This window comes from Sminthopsis crassicaudata, chromosome 4 (assembly GCF_048593235.1).
Source record: "Sminthopsis crassicaudata isolate SCR6 chromosome 4, ASM4859323v1, whole genome shotgun sequence".
NCBI classification, from domain to species: Eukaryota; Metazoa; Chordata; class Mammalia; order Dasyuromorphia; family Dasyuridae; genus Sminthopsis; species Sminthopsis crassicaudata.
Window position 1 is genome coordinate 81919817 of NC_133620.1, and position 20599 is coordinate 81940415.

Consider the following 20599-nt stretch of genomic DNA (forward strand, 5'->3'; position numbering starts at 1 on the left):
TAATTAATATGTTCTTTACTCTTTGCTGGTGGCTGAATCTTGTGTTTAGAAATCTAAATGTCTAAAGAGTGATTAATCTTTCTAGCTTCTGTTATAAGATATATTTTCTTTTAAGTATTTAAATAAGAGAATTATTTCTACTTATTATTTCTTTCTTTGATCAATGGTTCTTTTTATTTTTCTATCAGAAGACATCTTTTTTTTTTTTTCATGCCCAGAAAGTCACCCCCTGTAACAAAAGAATCCCAAAGGAAAAAAGAATTTAGCACAATCAAAAGCTTATTATCAGCTATGTCTGACAACGTATGTAACATTGCATTTCCAGTCCCTCCTGTCTCTAGTGAAGGTTGGAACGTTCATTTTTCATTTCTCTTTTGGGTCCAACCTTATTATTATTATTATACAACATGCAGTTTCATTTTTATTGTTTTTTTCCATTTTGAGTGTTGTATTTATTATATAAATAAATAAATATATATATATATTGCTTTTTTGATTATGCTTATTTCATTCTATATCAATTTATATACTTATTACTTTTTTCTTCAAATTCTTCACATTCCATGCAATAATATTTTATTATATGCATCTCTTCTTGGCCATAGTATTTTAGATCATGAACTACTTTTTCCTTTGAACTCCCTAAAATATACTTTCCCTCAATCTAGAATACATGTAAGATTCTATCAGGATTTCTTCCTTTTTAAAAAAAATCATAAAAAGTAGGAGGTAATGGTTAGTTACTTTCAAGGCTATCCTCATTTCAGCCCTAGAAATTAGCTCCTCTCTGTCAGTGAGAATGAGATTCAGAATACAATTTCCTTTTATTTGTTGCTCTGCCTTTTCTTTCTTTTTACCAGGTATACTTATTTATTACTGTGATCTGCTCTTGGCTAACACATTGTCACATCTCAGTGACACTCGTGAGGTCATATAGGCCTCCTTGTTTCAGGATATCTTGCTCCTCTTATTTATTTCCTAATCTATTTAATTATTTGGTTTATGGCCTAAGAGTTTGATTCCAACTTTTTTTTTGACCAAGTTTTTTTTTTATTTTTCTCAGTATTTACTGTTGTTTAGAGAGAACTACTTTAAAGTAGTTTCCATTATTTGGTTGAAAGAACATTGTTTTTAAACTCTATTGTTTTTGATTCTTGCTTACCTAGTCTGATCCATTAATCTACTTTTTGTGTTTTTTAACCATTCCCAAATAATTCAAGAATTATTACTTTACACTATATTCTGAGATGTTATTCCTTCTTTACAAAAATTCCTTGAGATTCTAGACTTTTTGTTCCTTCAAGTGAATTTTATTCAAGTGTCTAGCCTGATAAAATAACTCATTGATAATTTGACTTGTATTGAAACATGTCTTTATATTAATTTATGTAATATTGTAATTTTTATTATAATTATCTAGTATGAGAAGTAATGATCTCTTTTGTTATAGACTGCTTTTTAATTTTATTTATTATTCTGATTGTATTTTGATAAATTGATTCCCAAATTTTTCATGAATTTGAAATCAGACATCTTTTTGTTTTGTAAATTTTTCAATAGCTAATTAATATTGATGATAAAAATATATTATATGACAATCTAATATTAATCTAATAAATTGCATATACATATATATATGTGTATATATATATATATATATATATATATATATATATATATATATATAAATTATAAATGAAAACCTAGCAGAAAGACTGTGCTAACATATCCCTGTTATTCTCTATGACTAGGTTATGTTAATTCAAAGAGTAGTAGGATCATTTATAGGATCAGAGAATCAAAGATTTAGACATGAAAAGGATTTTGGAATCTAAACTCCAATTTTACAGGTAGGAAAAATGATACCCAGAGACTATAAGTTACATTTTCATGGTCATATAGTATCTGAGATAAGATCAGAACTCAAGGTGTTCAAGTATCATTTCTAGGCTGCAAATCATAGATCATCCCATTCTTCAAGGAGATTAAAATTGTGTTACCCAATAGGACACAGAAAATTTGTCACAAATAGGTGACAATGTATTCCTAATAATGGAATATGTAGACATATAAATGATACCAGAGAGATTTATTATTGCAATATGAGGTAAGCTAGTTGTTTTAAAGAGTACCAATATTTAATAGTCTGTATGATATATAGTTTTCCATAGAATGTTAACAGATAGACTTTCCTTAATTTTCCCTGAAGGGTTTCATATTTAGCTTTTGGCATGAGAGAGTTTTTAAGTATAATAATGTTAATAGTGGCTTTATAAGGTCATTAAAAGTTATTGGAACATTAGTGACACGGGATAGATAGCTGAATAATACTCCCTATGCTTCCCTGTTTCCTTACAGAGTTGTATTCATTGCCTCAATTGCAACAATACACATTATTGTAAAAATCTGCTCTCTGATTGTTTTTAGATTATTAGTTTCTGGGAACATGTGAGCCTTAGAATTGCTCAGATGATCACACAGACATGGTCATAAGACACACATCAAGGCACAAGTCTTACATATCTCCATTTTTTATATAGCATGCTATGTGTTTGGGACTTTAAGACTTATGGTTTCTTACCACTGTTTTTCTCATAGCTAAATTTCCCTTGCTCCTTAGCCTTTGTGACATTTTGTATCTGGCAGTCCATGCTTGGAATACTTTCCATGTTTGTGGCTGAAGCATAGTGGCAGAGACTGGCCAATGCCTACCACTGCCTTCAACTCATTGGTTCATCTCTGTGGAAAATTTCTAAGATGGGATGGGAAAAAATTCAATACCAGATAGAATGTAATATGCATTGTTGGAGAGAACATCTGAATTGCTGAGATAATGTATTTGTGGAAGTATCTAAATAAATAGTGATATACTTCACAATTAGAATTGTATCAAAAAAAAGGAATGGATGATCTCAAGAAGTGGTGAATTAATCTCTTTCCAAAATCTTTTTTTTAAACCTAATAGTATTTTATTTTTTTCAATTACATGTAAAGATAGTATTCAACATTCATCTTTGTAAGATTTTGAACTCCATTTTCCCCTCTCTTTCTTTTCTCTCCTCCCTCCCCAAGATGGCAGCAATCTGATGTAGATCAATTATGTATAATCATGTTAAACACATTTCAACATTAATCATATTGTGAAAGAAGACTCAGAACAAAAGAGAAAAATCATGAGAAAGAAAAAAAAAAGACAAAAAAACATGAAAATAGTATGCTTCAAATTGCTTGGTTCTTTCCTGGATATGTTCAGCATTTTCCATCATGAGTCTATTGGAATTGTTTTAGATCATTGTATTGCTGAAAAAAACTAAATCTATCACAGGTGACCACTGCACAATACTGAAATTGCTCTGGACACTAGTCTCCTTGTTCTGCTTAGTTCACTAAACATCATTTCATGTAAGTTTTTCCATGTTTTTCTGAAATTCACCAGCCTAAGATTTCTTATAGAACTATAGTATTCCATTACATTCATATACCACAACTTGTTCAATCATTCCATGTCAATGAGCATCCCTCAACTTCTAATTATTTGCCACCACAAAAAGAGCTGACATAATTATTATTTTTTTACATCTGCATCCTTTCCCTTTTTTATGATCTCTTTGGATACAGACTTAGTAGTATTGATTGCTTTAATTTCTTCTTTTGATAACTGCATGTTCATATCCTTCAATTATTTAAAAACTGGAGAATGACTTGTAATCTTATAAATTTGATTCAATTCTCTATATATTTTAAAAATAAGATCTTCATCAGAAACACTGATTGTAAAAAAAAAAAAAAAAAAAAAAATCTTTCCCAGCTTTATTCTTTCCTTACATTCTTTGCTGCATTAGTTTTGTTTTTATAAAACTTTTTAATTTAATATAATCAAAATTACCTATTTTCCATTTCATATTATTCTCTATGTCTTGTTTGGTTGGAACTTCATCCCTTTTCCATAGATTTATCAGGTAAACTATCCGTTGCTTTCCTAATTTGTTTATGATATCACTCTTTATGTCTAAAACATGTACCCTTATCTTGATATAGGGCTTGGGATGTTAGTTTATGCCTCTTTTATACCATACTATTTTACTTTCCCCAGCATTTTTGTGAGTTCTTATTCCAGAAACCAGTCAGCAGATTATTATAGTCATTTACTACCATGTCTTGCGCACTTAACCTATTCCACTGATCCACCTCTTTATTTCTTAGCCAGTGCCAAATAGTTTTGATGATTTGCCAGAAGTCTTAAAGTTTGGACAAGCACTTTGAAGCAAATTGAGGGAGGAATTGAATAATTCTTTTGCAAATAAAGCTTGGAGATATATTTTAGATATTTCAGATATAGGTTACATTAGATATACTATAAAGTCCTTTGCAATTCTGACATTAATTGAATCTATGAGACTTTTTTTGTTGTTATCGTTGTTATCCAAGGGAAAGAATTGAGATAATCTTATGAATGAGATATGGCCTCATCTTTTTATTAGATTTTATATTTAATCATATATGATAAAAAGGTCAGCATTTTAAAATGAAATAAACCAAATATGTTTCCTGTGCAACTATATTGGTGCAGGTAAAAATGAAAAACATTTAAATATTCACATGATTCTAAATAGAGGATTTATATAGGCAAACTCCCAGTTAATTTACTCCCGGATATTTTTATTTTCATCAATTGATATTCAATAGTTTTTAGTTATTTGCCCATGCCCAGTGACAGCATTTTTAAAATACCTGCTGTGAGCTTGTCTTAGAAACACAAAGAAAGGCAAAAAAATCCTCAAAGACTTATAAATATATCTGGAAAGACATCCCATAAAACAGTCAGAAACAACAATGCACAAATTGTGTGTGTGTATGTGTGTGTGTGTGTGTGTGTGTGTGTGTGTGTGTGTGTGTATACAAGACTGGAGATAATTTCAAATGGAAGGCATTAAGATTAAAGAGAACTGGGAAAGACTTATTGAAGTAAGTAAGATCTTAGTGGAGACTAGCAGGGAGCCAGGAAACCAGGAGGTAAAGATAAGGAGACACAGAATTCTAGGTATCAGGGACAGTCATTGCAGACACACAACTTCAAAGCTCTGGCACCCAGCAGCTATCCTTCAGAATACAGATTGACCACACAATGAATAGTCCCAGAGCTAGTAAAAATGCCTATTATTAAGAAATGGGATGCGTTAGGGGGAGAATAGCCTGACAGCTAGTGTCATTGGAGGATAGAGTATATGAGGACAAATAAGGTATAATAAGGCTATTTGCAAAAAGTTAAAGAAGTGACTTTCTTAGGTTATGGCATTGAAATGATGAATAGGCAAGGAGAGAAAACAATAGTGGGTCTATTTTGTGCTATTGCCCTCCCACTATACAATTTCCAAAAATATATTTGACAGATAATTTGTATGTAATAAAATCTACTTGTTGACAAGATTCATAATTAAAGTGGCTTATAAGAATTCATTAACATTTTCTTTGGTAATTCCTCTGGAGTTTTCCATTAGAATATAAACTTCTTAAATTTTTTAATTTTTAATGGTTCCTTCAGTGTCTAGAACTATAGGACTTATAGATGACTATTGGCTTGAACTGAATTTGTAGGGAAATAATTTACATTCGATTGGAGTGTAAGATAAACTTTGGCACATTCATAATATAATATTATTGATCATAGATTATACTGCCAATATATTTTCCTTTATTTTTTTTAATATCCAAAGAAGATCAATAAATAGAAACCATTGAATTGCTTCAATGATTTCCATGAAATGAGATTCCAAAAAAACCATTTCACAGATAGATATGAACTGAAAACTTCACATGTATTCATCATTTATTGCTACTAATATTAAGTTCTAGTAGTTATTTATTATTATACATTAAATCAAAATGTCCATTTTAATCTTTTAATTATAATGAACAATTTAAAACACAAAAATTCTCAGTGAAATTTGAAAGTACATAGAAATAGTAGAACTTCCATAATATCTCAATAATGACAGCAGTTCTGCAGTTAAATAAAAGAGAACATCTATATTCCATGACTAAACAAAACAAAACAGAGTACTCTTGTCATGTATTTCCAGGCAGATTTGAAGCTTTGAATAAAATCTACTTCAACTTCTTTTCAAATATAGGATGTGAAAAATTCCCCTGAAAATATTTCAAGACTCTATCTCATCATGTTCATATACTTGGAGCCTTCCTATGCATCAGTGTGAGATATACTATAGATGAACTGCTGCCCCATTTATAGTAAATATGATTAACTATTCTCTTTTAGAAATAGAACAGGGAGACAGACTTTGATCATATTGCCTCTTAGCTAAACCAGTAGACTCTGTGATTCAAATAGATGATAACTTTTTATTCTAAGATAAAGAAATATTTTTAAGGCTTTGAAACTTTTTGTTTTCCCATGGAGAGATTATTTAATTTCTGCTTTCTTTCCTTCTAGTTTTGCATATAGTTATGATTTTTGCAAATGTTCAGTAGGGTAAACTAGATTATATAAATATTTCCTTCCAACAAAACACACACACACACATACATATATTCATACATATACGCATATAAACAAATACTGTCATAAAATATTTATGCTTAATTTTATCATGAATACATAAAAATATAAGAGATAAGATGGGGTTGTGAATTAAGAATTGGAATGTGAGCAAAGCTGATTTGGATGCAAGCTCTGCTTTTGAGAGACACTGATTATGTGATTCCTGGGCAGGTTATATAACATCTCAGTGACTCTGGCAATTCTCTAAGACTAAATACCTCAGGCAATTTCCTCCTTGGGAATTCCATAACCTAATGAAGACACAGAACTGACCCTGCTCTCTCTCCAAGCATAACTTGAATCATGAAAATTAACTGATTTTTTTATTATTATTTTAAAATACTGTGTTTAATATGGCACAATTTGTTGCTGAGTTAAAAGTGTCTTTACAATTCATTTGTCTCTGGTGTTCTAAGAAAAATACTCTGACAAAATTCTGAGACAGTTGCTGCTTGTTTTGAATGTGACTAGCGATCGTATATTAGAACAATAATGGCACCAGAATGTTCCCATGATTGTGGGATAAATGGAATTTATCTGAATATATGTGTTTGTGTATATATAATATGATAAGAAAATAGTTACTAAATATAAGCTGAAGTAGGATCATTTGCAGAGAGGATCTAGGAACTGAAAACAGAAAGAGGACAGAGAAATGAGAAAAAGACAGATTTTATAATGTCATTCTTTAAGTTTAAAAGTGGAAGTCATGGAAACTACAGGTGTTACAGAGGAGTAAGTCCAGTTGAGCAGATGAACAGCTTGGAAGCAAAATTAGAAAAAAAAATCATCCAATGGTTAGATTAATTTGGCTGAGACATCATCCTAATGAGGTGTTAGTCAAACACTGAATAATTCAACTCAATTTAGTGGTGGAAACATCTGCTCAATACAGAAGCTATGATCATCAAAGAACTTTTGTGGGCTAGGTTCACAGGGCAAGATAGTGAATAAAAATATCAGTCTAGTGTTTGACAAACCCAAAGATCCCAAATTTTGGGATAAGAATTCGTTATTTCACAAAAACTGCTGGGAAAACTGGAAATTAGTATGGCAGAAACTAGACATGGACCCACATTTAATACCACATACTAAGATAAGATCAAAATGGGTCCAAGATTTAGGCATAAAGAATGAAATCATGAATAAATTGGAGGAACATGGGATGGTTTACCTCTCAGACTTGTGGAGGAGGAAGGAGTTTGTGTACAAGGGAGAACTAGAGACCATTATTAATCACAAAATAGAAAATTTTGATTTTACCAAATTAAAAAGTTTCTGCACAAACAAAACCAATGCAAACAAGATTAGAAGGGAAGTAACAAATTGGGAAAACATTTTTACAGTTAAAGGTTCTGATAAAGGCCTCATCTCCAAAATATACAGAGAATTGACTTTAATTTATAAGAAATCAAGCCATTCTCCAATTGATAAATGGTCAAAGGAGATGAACAGACAATTTTCAGATGATGAAATTGAAACTATTTCCACTCATATGAAAGAGTGTTCCAAATCACTACTGATCAGAGAAATGCAAATTAAGACAACTCTGAGATATCATTACACACCTGTCATATTGGCTAAGATGACAGAGCAAATAACGATGAATGTTGGAGGGGCTGTGGGAAAACTGGGACATTGATGCATTGTTGGTGGAGTTGTGAAAGAATCCAACCATTCTGGAGAGCAATCTGGAATTATGCCCAAAAAGTTATCAAAATGTGCATACCCTTTGACCCAGCCATACTACTACTGGGCTTATACCCCAAGGAACTACTAAAGAAGGGAAAGGGACCTGTATGTGCTAAAATGTTTGTGGCAGCCCTTTTCATAGTGGCTAGAAGCTGGAAGATGAATGGATGTCCATCAATTGGAGAATGGTTGGGTAAATTATGGTATATAAATGTTATGGAATATTATTGTTCTGTAAGAAATGACCAACAGGAGGAATACAGAGAGGGTTGGAGAGACTTACATGAACTGATGCTGAGTGAAACAAGCAGAACTAGGAGATCGTTATACACTTCAACAATGATACTGTATGAGGATGTATTCTGATGGAAGTGGCTATCTTCAACATAGAGAAGAGCTAATCCAATTCCAATTGATCAATGATGGACAGAATCAGCTACATCCAGAAAAGGAACACTGGGAAATGAGTGTAAACTGAGAGCATTGTTTTTTTTTTGTTTTGTTTTGTTTTGTTTTGTTTTGTTTTGTTTCTCTTCCCAGATTATTTTTACCTTGCAAATACAATCCTTCCTTTGAAACAACAACAACAATAAAATTTGGTTCTGCACACATATATTGTACCTAGGATATACTATAAGATATTTAATATGAATGGGAATGCCTGCCATCTAGGGGAGGGGGTGGAGGGAAGGAGGGGAAAAATTCAGAACAGAAGGGAGTATGAGGGATAATGTTGTAAAAAAAAAAATTACCTATGCATATGTACTGTCAAAGAAAATGTTATAATTATAAAAATTAATAAAAAACAAAATTAAAAAAAAAGAACTTTTGTGGACAGTTCATAAGATAGAAGACACCAGTTTGAATTTACAGAGTTGTGAATTATCTAAAACTCATGAGTTTTCATCATTCATGTGCTTCTTTATTATAAGTTTTCTTTAAGATGTATTCATTCTCCCTCTCAGAGCATTGGTGGGAGGATAGAACTCAGGTTTATATATGTATATATATATATATGTATATATATATATACATATATATATACACACACACACACACACATATATATATATACATATATATATATGTATTATTGCATATTTATGATCCTTGCATTTACTTTAATAGAAAAATATCTGTGATATTATTATTTCTTTTGCTTTATTGTTAGTTAAGTGATCATCCTTGAAATCTACAAGTGTCTTTATTATTTGTGTCTTTTATTATTTAATTTGTGTAAATGAAAGCATATTAGTGAGGCTCAAGAGCTATAGTGGTGATTGATGGAAGGATATATTCTCTCAAAAGCGGTTATTTCCTAGACACCTGAGAGAATTTGAGAGTACTTATGTGATGGTGGTACTTTTTTTTGGAACCTAGACCTGTCGATGCAAGGTTACATTGACATTTTCCTTTCTGAAATTCCCTCAACTCTGTGTATTTTTAAAATGCTTCTCTGAAATTCTTTTCCTCTTTTTTCTTGTTTTTTTAAATATCACTATGACTACATAACCAAAAATTTATACTTTGCCCATGTTGAAAATATGTGTCCTATTTTGTATTATATGTACTTGCAGTCTACTTCTCTTCCAACAGATGAGAAGCCTTTTTTTTTTTTTTTTTTTTTTGGTGTCAGTCTTCCGGAGTTATTATCGATCACTAAAATGATCAGAATTCTTAAGATTTTCAAAATTATCTTCCTCTAAATTTTCATAGCGACTTTTCAACTAAGAAAATAAATTACATCATTTGAATGATTATTGTTATTATTTTTGAAGAGGATTGCTGGCATGGCCATGTGTTCAAAGTAGATTTTAAAAGATGATTCTACACTCATTATGTACTCACTCTGTGAAATGATAGACTCAACTTACCATTCAATTTGGGGTTTTAAATATAATCAACACTTTTTGATCCTAAAATCCAATTAAATCAAACTTTATTAAATAAGAATTTAAAGGTATAATTCAAAGACAAAATAACATAAAAGTTATTCTACTTTGCTTCTATAATCATTAGATAAAAAACCCGGAAATCTCAGGGCAACTAATCATATTGGTGTGTCAAGAGAGTATTAAATTGTCTGCAGTGTTCTTTGATCACCATTTTTCGAATACTAGGCTTTTTTAAATCAAAAGAAACAATACCAGGGCAGTTAAATAGTGCAGTGGTTAAAGCACCAACCCTAAAGTCATGAGAATCTGAGTTCAAATCAATCCTCAGACACTTAGTATTTTAATACTTGTGTGAAACTAAACAAGTGATTTAATCCCAATTGCCTTACAAAAATAATAATAATGAAATAAAAATGTTTTAAAAAGAAGTAATATTCAGAGGAACATACCCAATTCTTAAAGAAATAAACTATATTATAGTTTACTGAGCATCTACCTTCTAGCTGATACACTGAGTTTTGTTGAGGTAGGAGAAGTAAAACAAGAGATAAGGGATGAAAGGAAAGGAAGAAACGAGTGAAAGGAGGAAGGGAGGAAAGAAGCATTTGTCTTCTATGTCTACTATGGTCTAGACACTGTGTTAAGTGCTTTTATTATCTCATTTGAGCTTCACAACTCTATGAGTTTGGTGCCATTATGAGCTCCATTTTATATAGTTGAGGAAATAGGCAGAAAGAAATTAAGTAATTAAAGCTAAGATTACAAGATAGTCAGCATCTGAACTCAGTTCTTCCTGACTCCAAGCCCAGGACTCTAACCACTCCACCTACCTTCCTTTAGTATAAATCAGACACAATTCTTGCTTCTTTGAACCATCAAGGCAACATTGAAGAGTGTGATTATTGCATATGATTCATAGCTGACTTTAGTAAGATAAAAAAGGAATCTGGTAGGATTCTAGGGGAGGTACAAACACAATTCCATCCTTCTAAATTCATAGTTGATAAAGCTCTTCAACAACAAACTTCCCTTGGCTCAATCACTAGTCACTTAAAATCACCATAAATCTTAACATAATGTACCAGCTACTAAACTACTAATAGGGACCAAAAATGAAAAAGTTGTCAATCTTATTAAGATTTGGGATATTTTATATGGGCATGTACACATGTGCACATGTGTATTCATATATGTGTATGTATATAATACATATGCATGTATGTATATATGTGTATATATATATATACATACACATATCTATGTGTATGTATATGCATACATACATACCCACAGAATATAGACAAAATACTTTTAAGGTAATTGGGGAGAGGACGCTGATAATTGGCAAAATTGATAAAGGCCCCTCCTAAGATACTGACCTTTAACTGAGACTTGAAGACTAAGAATTCCAAGAAATGGAAGGCAAAATAGACATAAGGGACCACCCATACTAAAACTAAATCTTATCTCCTCCTCCAAATCAAATTAAACATAAACATTTCTATATTGTTGTGGTATATCTATCTATAGAAAATAAGAACAATTCAAGAAAACAGGATGTACATTTTATTTTTTATTAAAGTTTTTTTTTTTTTTATTTTCAAAACACATGCATAGTTTTCAACACTAACCCTTGCATAATCTTGTGTTCCAAATTTTTTTTTCCCTCCCTTTCCCTCACTTTTCCCTTCGTGACAAGAAATCCAATAGATGTAAAACATGTGCAATTCTTCTATACATATTTTCACATTTATCATGCTGCACAAGAAAAATCAGATCACAAAGAAAAAAAATGAGAAAGAAAACAAAATGCAAGCAAACAACAACAAAAAGTGAAAATATTATGTTGTGAACCACTCTCAGTCTCCCTAGTCTTCTCTCTGGGTGTGGATGACTTCTCTTCAGCAAGTACATTTGAATATTGTATAGGACTGTTTTTCTCATTTCCAATGTGCAGTATTCTGTGGCTAGTCTTGGTTAGCAAACTGAAGTGCCAAATTTACCTCATTATTCTCTATTCCATAAACTTTCTTCATCAGAAGCTAGAATAATAGCAGTGGTTGGTAATTTCTTATAGAAGGTTACAAAGATAGTTATTTGTAAGTTTGATAATACTAGTTCTGTCTAAAACATGTATTCAGAATGTGATAGAGAGCCTTGGAAACTTGTTAAATCTAAAAAAGGTGATTAGTTTCAGAAAAGCCAGATTTGAATCTTAGTTCAGTCATTTAATATTTATCGTGAGCTCAAACAAGTAATTTGACCTGGATGAGTTTCTTTATCCATAAATTGAGGACAATAGGTTAAAGTTGTTTCTGTTTACAAACCTAGAATTCTGTAATTAAAGCAATATAATTGATAAAACTGGAAGCATCTAAGAGACTATATAGTTCAAATCCCTTATTTTAGAAATGAGGAAAATGAGTCCTAGAGAAATTAAGGAATTGCAAACAATTGTGCACACAGTATCAAAGTCAGGAATGAATTTAGCTGAATTGTGGCCAATATATGAGTATAAAATCTTAGGCCCTTTTTTGAAAATAAAATAATATAAGTAATATCTATTGAGCTCAAACTCTTAAAGAACTTTAAATGGTTGCTGAGATATTCATGTCCTTACTAGGTTTCTTTTGATCAGATTAAGAAGATACCAGGTTTCATTTAATTGCATATTGTTAGAATCTGAAGTATTCTATATTTATATTCAATATGTTAGGAAAATTTACTTATTTCCTCTCCAAGTGAAAGAAAACTTTTTCACCTGATCCTAAACCACAGACACTCACCTGTAATGTTCGAGCTAGCTTTCTAGAAGTCCTCTGGAAGGGCCTTGGTCTCAGCAGGATGGACAAGAATAGAATCTAAAATCTTAATTGTCTCTTTCACAGCCTGTGTCTGTCATAGTCTGGCCCAGTTTCAGTGTGACTCAGTCTCTTCTAGCAGTCTGCCAGTCTGCCAGTCTCAACCAGTCCTAGTCTGAGTCTGCCTTTGTCCCTATTTCTCTAAGCCCTAAAATACCCTATTACAATTACATCATTACAGTATGCTGAATATAACCAATCTAGAGTAATTATATCATTATATCAAATAGAGTGATTATATCATTATATCAAACTAGAGTGATTATATCATTATACCATACTAGATATATATGAACTAGAGATCCATTATCTCATCAATTCCATTGAGTTAACACCTTGTTTCAAGTATACTGCTCCAGAATTCCTGCCCTTTACACTTATCAGCTGCAGGAATTCTCTTAGCTTCCTCATTTGTAAAATGGGCATAAAAATAGCACATAATTTAAAGGATTATTTCAAGGATCAAGTAAGCTATCATGTAAAAGTGCTTTGCAAATTTTAAAGTAATATACTAATGTTAGTTAGCAGTAATAATAGTAGCAGAAACAAAAGGGCAGGAATAAAATTTCTCTCAACTCCAATGCTAATTTTCAGGAAAGCTGACATTTCAATAGTTTATGTCCATAGAAGACCAAAAAAATGTTCAAATTCTATTATGACACACATTGATATATGCAAACTATAATATTGTAATAAAAATGTAAATTACTTAGAAATTCATTTTAGAGAAACTGTATGGTACTCTGTCATGACAGTATTTAGATGATATTACTGAATCCATACTTTTGTTGATATGAAGTAGTGGATAGAAAACTAAACATGAAGTCAGGAATGTCTGAGGTAGTATGATTTTTCCTGTAATACTCAGTGTTCCGACCTTACAATTACAGGCAAATCACTCATGTTCTTTGATGTTTAGTAGCTTTTCAATCATATGTGACCTCATTTGGAGTTTTCTTCTCAAAGATATTGAAGTGGTTTGCTATTTCCTTCTTTAGCTCATTCTACAGATGAGGAAACTAAAGCAAACAGAGTTTAATGACTTGTTTAGGGTCACATAACTAATAAATGTCTGAAGCATCTTCCTGACATAAGCTCTAGCATTCTATCTACTATGTTACCTAGCTGACTCTAAGTTAAATTCTCCACTCTCATTTTCCTAATCTACAAAATGGGTATAATAATAACACCTAAATCACAGGTTTTTTTTGTTTTTTTTTTGTGAGAATTGAATGAATTAATTTCAAATTTGATTATTTTTGATGGTACTACTTATTATAATACTAATGTTAATGATAATAGTTATAATACAAGTTATTATTATAATGACTATTGTTATGTTTTTGCTGTTCCTGTTGTTGTTTTTGTTATGTTGATATTCTTAAAAGTGCAGACTGAAATCATACATATACCTGCACAATCTGGTGACTCTTATTCATATTTTTCAATGAATTTCACCTGGAATTCATCAAATGTACTTAAGGTTTATCCTTTAGGTTTCTGGACATAATGTAAAGACCAATGGAACATGCAGGAGACATCTCCAGCTATGTGGCTGATTTATCTCTTTTGGTGGTCATGGTTCCTTTGATAACATGTTTTAGGTCTCTTCTAATGTGCAATTCTTTATCAGCAATGTGCTTCAACATTTAATTCTTCATTACTTGTTTTTATGTGAAACTTTTCCTAAAACCATCATGAGTGATGCCTTTCTGACTCTTAATCAAACTGAAATGTCACTCTTTTGATCTTGTACACATTTCACATCTACTTATATATGTATGTGTTTTTTTTCCCTTAGTAGAACATAAATTTTTTTTAGGTAAGAATTGTTTCATTTTTGTTTTCATGTATTGTAGAGGGCCAGAACTCTGGAGAAGTATACTTGAAACAAGGATACTTACAACAGGGTGTTAATTTGATTAATGAGATAATGATTCTCTAGTTCACACATACTTAATGATGTAAGCATACTGAGATATTTAAGGACTGAGAGGAATGGAAATAGAGACATTCCATCTTTGACCATCCTCCTGGTGGCTCTCCTGCCTCCTGCACTCCTCCACTAAGATCAAGGCTAGTCCTGAGATCCTTCAGAGAGCTAGTCCAGACACTACAATATACTTGGTGCCCAACAAAAGCCTGACACAAAGAAGAACTTAATAAATGTTTGTTGATTGATTTAGAGACTATATCACTCCATTCCTGGAATGCCTCAATAAATTTTTAAAAATTCAGTAAGAGATGTAGACTTTTTCCTTACATAACACTAAATATGTTAATTTGTGGAATACACAAGACTATACAGTTCTATGATTTTCAATCAAGCATTGGACATTATAGAAATATATACTTTAACTATACTTTATATATCTACATATAGATATATAAATAGATAGATATAGATAAAGTATATAACATATACTTTAAGTTTAAGGAAACTAATTTCAAATACACTAAACATATCCATTCTAAGAGTTCTCAAGCTCTCTTGTCACTTAAAAGAAAAGACCTAGAAGACTAAAAGAAAATGCAATTTAAAAAAGAATAAGATACATTTCAATTTAAATGAACTATGCCAAAAACATATGCCTTGTTAAAATATTCAGTTAAATTGTTCAACAAATACGTTTGTATTCCCTTTCACAAGATGCCTTGCCTTCCTAAGCATTCGCTTTACATTCTTTACATGGTCTCACATTCTTCCTTTTCCTTTTTATTCACTGGTAAAGACCAGCTTAGCTTTATAGCTCCTGTCAGTACTGAGGGTGATGTGTTTCTCTCAATACAATTTGGATAGTACTCCATGGAACAGTTGGTAGGAGATATCAGTGCATTGTATAGCCAGTCATCCTCTTTCCCAGAAAACTCTTAAATCCTTTTTATAACCTACTTCATCATTCCCATCCAAGGGTCTGATATCCTGAGTCTATTTCATGAAAATGGCATAGCTCAGCTTTGAGAATTGTCTATGTATTGAATTGGACTACGCAAGATATCTAATAAATGTTAGTTTGGTAATAAAATTAGTGGACATTATTTGTTTACTTATAGGACTAAAATTCCCACCTGGCATTTGTTACCAAGCATGATTCAATTTTCAGAAAACAGTAAGCATCCTGTTCAATCTATTAGGTCTTAGCACAGATAAAATAATTTATGTATAGTCGTATATATGCACAATGAAAGGTATAAGCTGCTTGAAAACTACTCATTTATTGCAGGTTATTATGAAGGAAATTTGCTTGTTTTTATAATAGCTATAACTGAAAGACCTCCCCTGCACTGAATGAGTGTTGTATGGAAGCTTTATAAGAACTGTTGGACAAGAACCACACATGTTAGGAAAACTGTTAGGTTGCAATCTGTTCTGTGGAAGGGCTAACTACGTTTCAGAGATCATGAATCCATGGAAATATTTAAATATATTATAACTGAGAGCACATGTCCATTATTTATGGACTTTCTTCTTAGCATTTAGGGATTCAGTGGTCATTTATGCCATAAAATTTATAGCTAGGCTATTGTGAACTAGAGCAATGGGTTGTTCTCACTATTTATTCTTCTTGACTTCCTTGTAGCTTTTGACATTGTTGATCATTCTCACCTCAAGAAAACTCTTTCCTATCTGAGTTTTTTGTCACACCACTTTTCTAGGTTCTCTATAGTTTCCTTTGTTGGCTCATAATTTAAGTCATGATATCTCACCATGAGTTATGAGATTCTGTCCTGGTCTCTCTTCAGTTTTCTCTTTACATTTTCTCTCTGGGTCACCACAACATCTTCCAAGTATTTAATGATTGTCTCTACAGATGACTTGAGATCCGTAGATATTGCCTTTGTTTCTCTTAATTTTAGTCTTGCATCACTATCTGCCTGCTGGACATTTCCAAAAAGATTTCCCATTAACATCTTAAATTCAATGTCTCCTGAATTAATTTCATTATCTTGTTCTTGCCCATTTTGCATAAGTTCTCTTTTATGTTTAAGTGTGACATTTTTCAAGTCACTTAGGATACCAACCTACATATCATCTTCAACCCTCATTTTCATGTACACAATGTCTCTTTTATGTGTGGGTGTATGTGTATGTGTGTGTATTCCATTCTCTCTATTCTTATAGTGACTGTCCTAATTTTAACGCTTACCACTTTTCACCTATACTAATACAAGAAATGTTCTTTCAGCTGGTTACCCTGTCTTGGGTCTCTCCCCACTCATATCCATCCTCCCCATGGCTAGAAACATTTTCCTAAAATGTAAATCTGACCATGTCATTTCCATACACTCAAGTGGCTCCCTATTATATGTAGAATCAAATAAATTCTGGTTGTTTAAAGCCTTGTATAATCTATCCCCTTCTTTTCTAGGTTTTCACCTTATTCATCTACATGAGCTCTACAATCCAGTTCTGTTAAATATTTCTTGCATATGATTCTTTATCACATCTGTAACTATGCAGTGGCTCTCCCTTATCCTTGGAATATATTTCTTTGACTTGTGGAATAACTTTTTTTTCCCCCAAGATTCTCCTCAAATATTATTTTCTTCAGTCAAGTGTCTAAAACATTTTCATGTCATTGAGCCCATAGACTCCTTCACAAAATAATGATTTTAAATGAATAAAGCAAAATACAGAGTTGCAAATGAAATTAATAATACTAAAATACAACTTATCTATCTATCCGTTTGTAATGCATTGATCTAACATATTCAGAGACCCCAGGTTAAGGACATCTCTTTTACATGAAATGATTCTTCTTTCCTTTAGCTGCCATTACTTTCTTTCTCCAAACAACTTAGCTTTTATTGTGAATCAGTTTCATTAGAATGTACATTCCTTGAGGGGAGTAACTTTCACTTTTGCCTTTGTGTCTTCAATGTTTAATAAAGTGCCTCAGACATAATGGCATGTGATAAAGTCTGGATCTTTGATTTTGTTGGTATTGGGAAATCCTGGGTAAGGAAATTCCCTTTTTCAATGTAAATTGAAAACTTCTCTGGAATTTGCAGTTTTAAGGAGTTGCCTAAATGATTTAGAGGTTGCATGATCTGTCCAGGGTCCCACATCTTCTACCTATCAGAAACAGGAACTAAATTCAGATTTTTCCTAGCTTGAAATCCAGTTCTATCCACTATGTAACACTTTTTCCTCACATTATATGGCACATTATAGTTTTTTAAAATTTTTTCTTTTCCTTTTTGCTGAGGTAATTGGGGTTAAGTGACTTATTCAGAATCATGCAACTAGGAATTGTTAAATGTCTGAGACTGTATTTGAACTCAGGTCCTCCTGACTGCAGGGCTGGTGCTCTATCCACTGCGCCACCTAGCTGCCTCCACATTATAGTTTTTTAATAAATTTTTCTTGATTAATTGGTCTTAGCAAATTGTTGGAGAAAGGGAAAACCTAGATATTCCTATTAGGCAAAATCTAATTTGCCCAACTTTATTTCTAACTAAAACTGTAAGAAGTTTATGGATTTAGAGCTGAAAGAGCTAGCAAGTTTGATTCATTTGAGATTACCATGCAGAAAATATCACTAAATGATTTCAATCAATATTGGGAAAGAATAAAGTGTTAGATTTTAAGAGACATCACACAGTGAAGTGAACAAATACAATGGTAGACTTTGACTACAAACTGTGCTACAGACATTAACTGTGTGATTCTAATCAAGTCTCTAAGGTGTCTAATCCTCAATTTTCATCTCTGTAAAATGGTAATAATAATTGCATTGCTTACCACCAAGAATTATCATGAGGAAAGCATCTTGCAAAGCAGAAAACACCATGCAAACATAAGCCTTCATTATCATCATTATTATTTTAACACATACAATAAAACATCAGTTATCTAGTATACAGCAAAAATGGCATGTTCAACCCAAGTTGTTATTTGAAAAAAAAATCCTTGAGTGATTAAAATTTTAAGCCAATTTTGAACTAGCATCTTTCTTAAATGTATTATAAAGTTCATTTCTTCTAAACAGAGTACACTAAACATGTTAGCCTTCTCATGACTTGGAGTTATTCTGAATACTTATGTGTTATATAACTGAGGAGAAAATATGAAGCATAGATCTGTGTTTATCTCTCTCTATATATATACATATGTATATATATATATATATATATATTCATTATTGTGCTTTTTGAGTTGTTGAGATGAGGTACCTTATAAAAGCCCTTCCACTTTTACGATTGTTTATTTCCATATCTGCTTCCGTACTCTTTTCTGTAGTGTGATTTTCTGAATTTTGTTGTTATAATAGACTACATTCAGCGTGGACCAGTTGTGCTGACTTAATGCACACCTTTGTTTGCTATCTTTTTTTTTTTTTTAGGGAAGGAGAGTAATAGTGTAATGGGTAGAGAGACAGTGTTTAAGTCTGTATACTTTGTTCATTTCCTGCCTCTGACACCTATCAGGTGTGATAACATAAGGAAATCTCTGTTTCAAAGAAAAAATACTAAACTGGAAATTTGAGAAGTTCATTGCCAATTTAAAGTTATCATTCCCCTTGAAACTTTCTGATATAGATTGCTATATGAATCCTGTTTATGTCTTTATTACAGATAGACATCTAATTTGAACAGGGCCAACCAAAGTCATGAGAAATTTTAGTGGAACTTTGAAAAGTTAGGACTGTTTGGAAGTCATCTTTCAAATGCATGTTGTGTTCAGTGTAGGCTCAGACCTTTTGTTCAGTGTCATATGAGACACCCGTTATAGGTTCCAAAAGATATAACATAACCCTTAACTTTTCCCTCCTTTTCTATGGACCCTTTCATTTAGCTGGAGAAGCATCATTCAACTTCCTACATAAAGTCACATTGGAGAAAAAGGGTAGTAGAACTTGAGAGATTTCTCATATTTCCTTTGGAATACATTGTTGCCAAAGTGAGTGAGATATCACAGATTTGGTAGCTAGTTGATTAAAGTTTACTATTATAAATATCAATTTTTAACTCAGAAGTAATGAGCAAAGGAAACCAAGAATGGTTTGCTTAAGGCATTATATATATATATGTATCTCTATCTCTCTCTATCTTTAGCATTTCTCCATATCTATCTTCTATCATCTATTTCTATATCTGCTTTTAGGTGTTTGTGTGTATATCACACATACATATGTGAATATATAATTCTTAAAATATACTTTGTGATGACAATTTTAGGCAAGATAAATAATAACTTGTGGCTCTATGATCAGAATTTGAGATAACTTTTGGGCACATTGTAAGCAAATATAATTTCACTCAATTTGCATGTATTGAAAGGAAAACTTCAATACAATGACTGCTTATTTTCTACTCTCAGTGATTAAGTGGCAGCAAGCAATTAAAAATACCAAATGTACAATCTCATAATGCAGACTGTAGTGCATTATTGGTATTCATTTTAAAATTAAATTCCTTATATAGTGACTAATAAAATAACTGAATATTTCTTATATGTCAATTAAATCCTTATAGCTATTTACCTTATGAAAGATCAATGGTCAGCTACAGACTTCAAATTATTCAGTTGAAAATGAATGAAGCAATTTTTGTAAATAACCGACTTTAATTAAAACTTTGTGGTCATA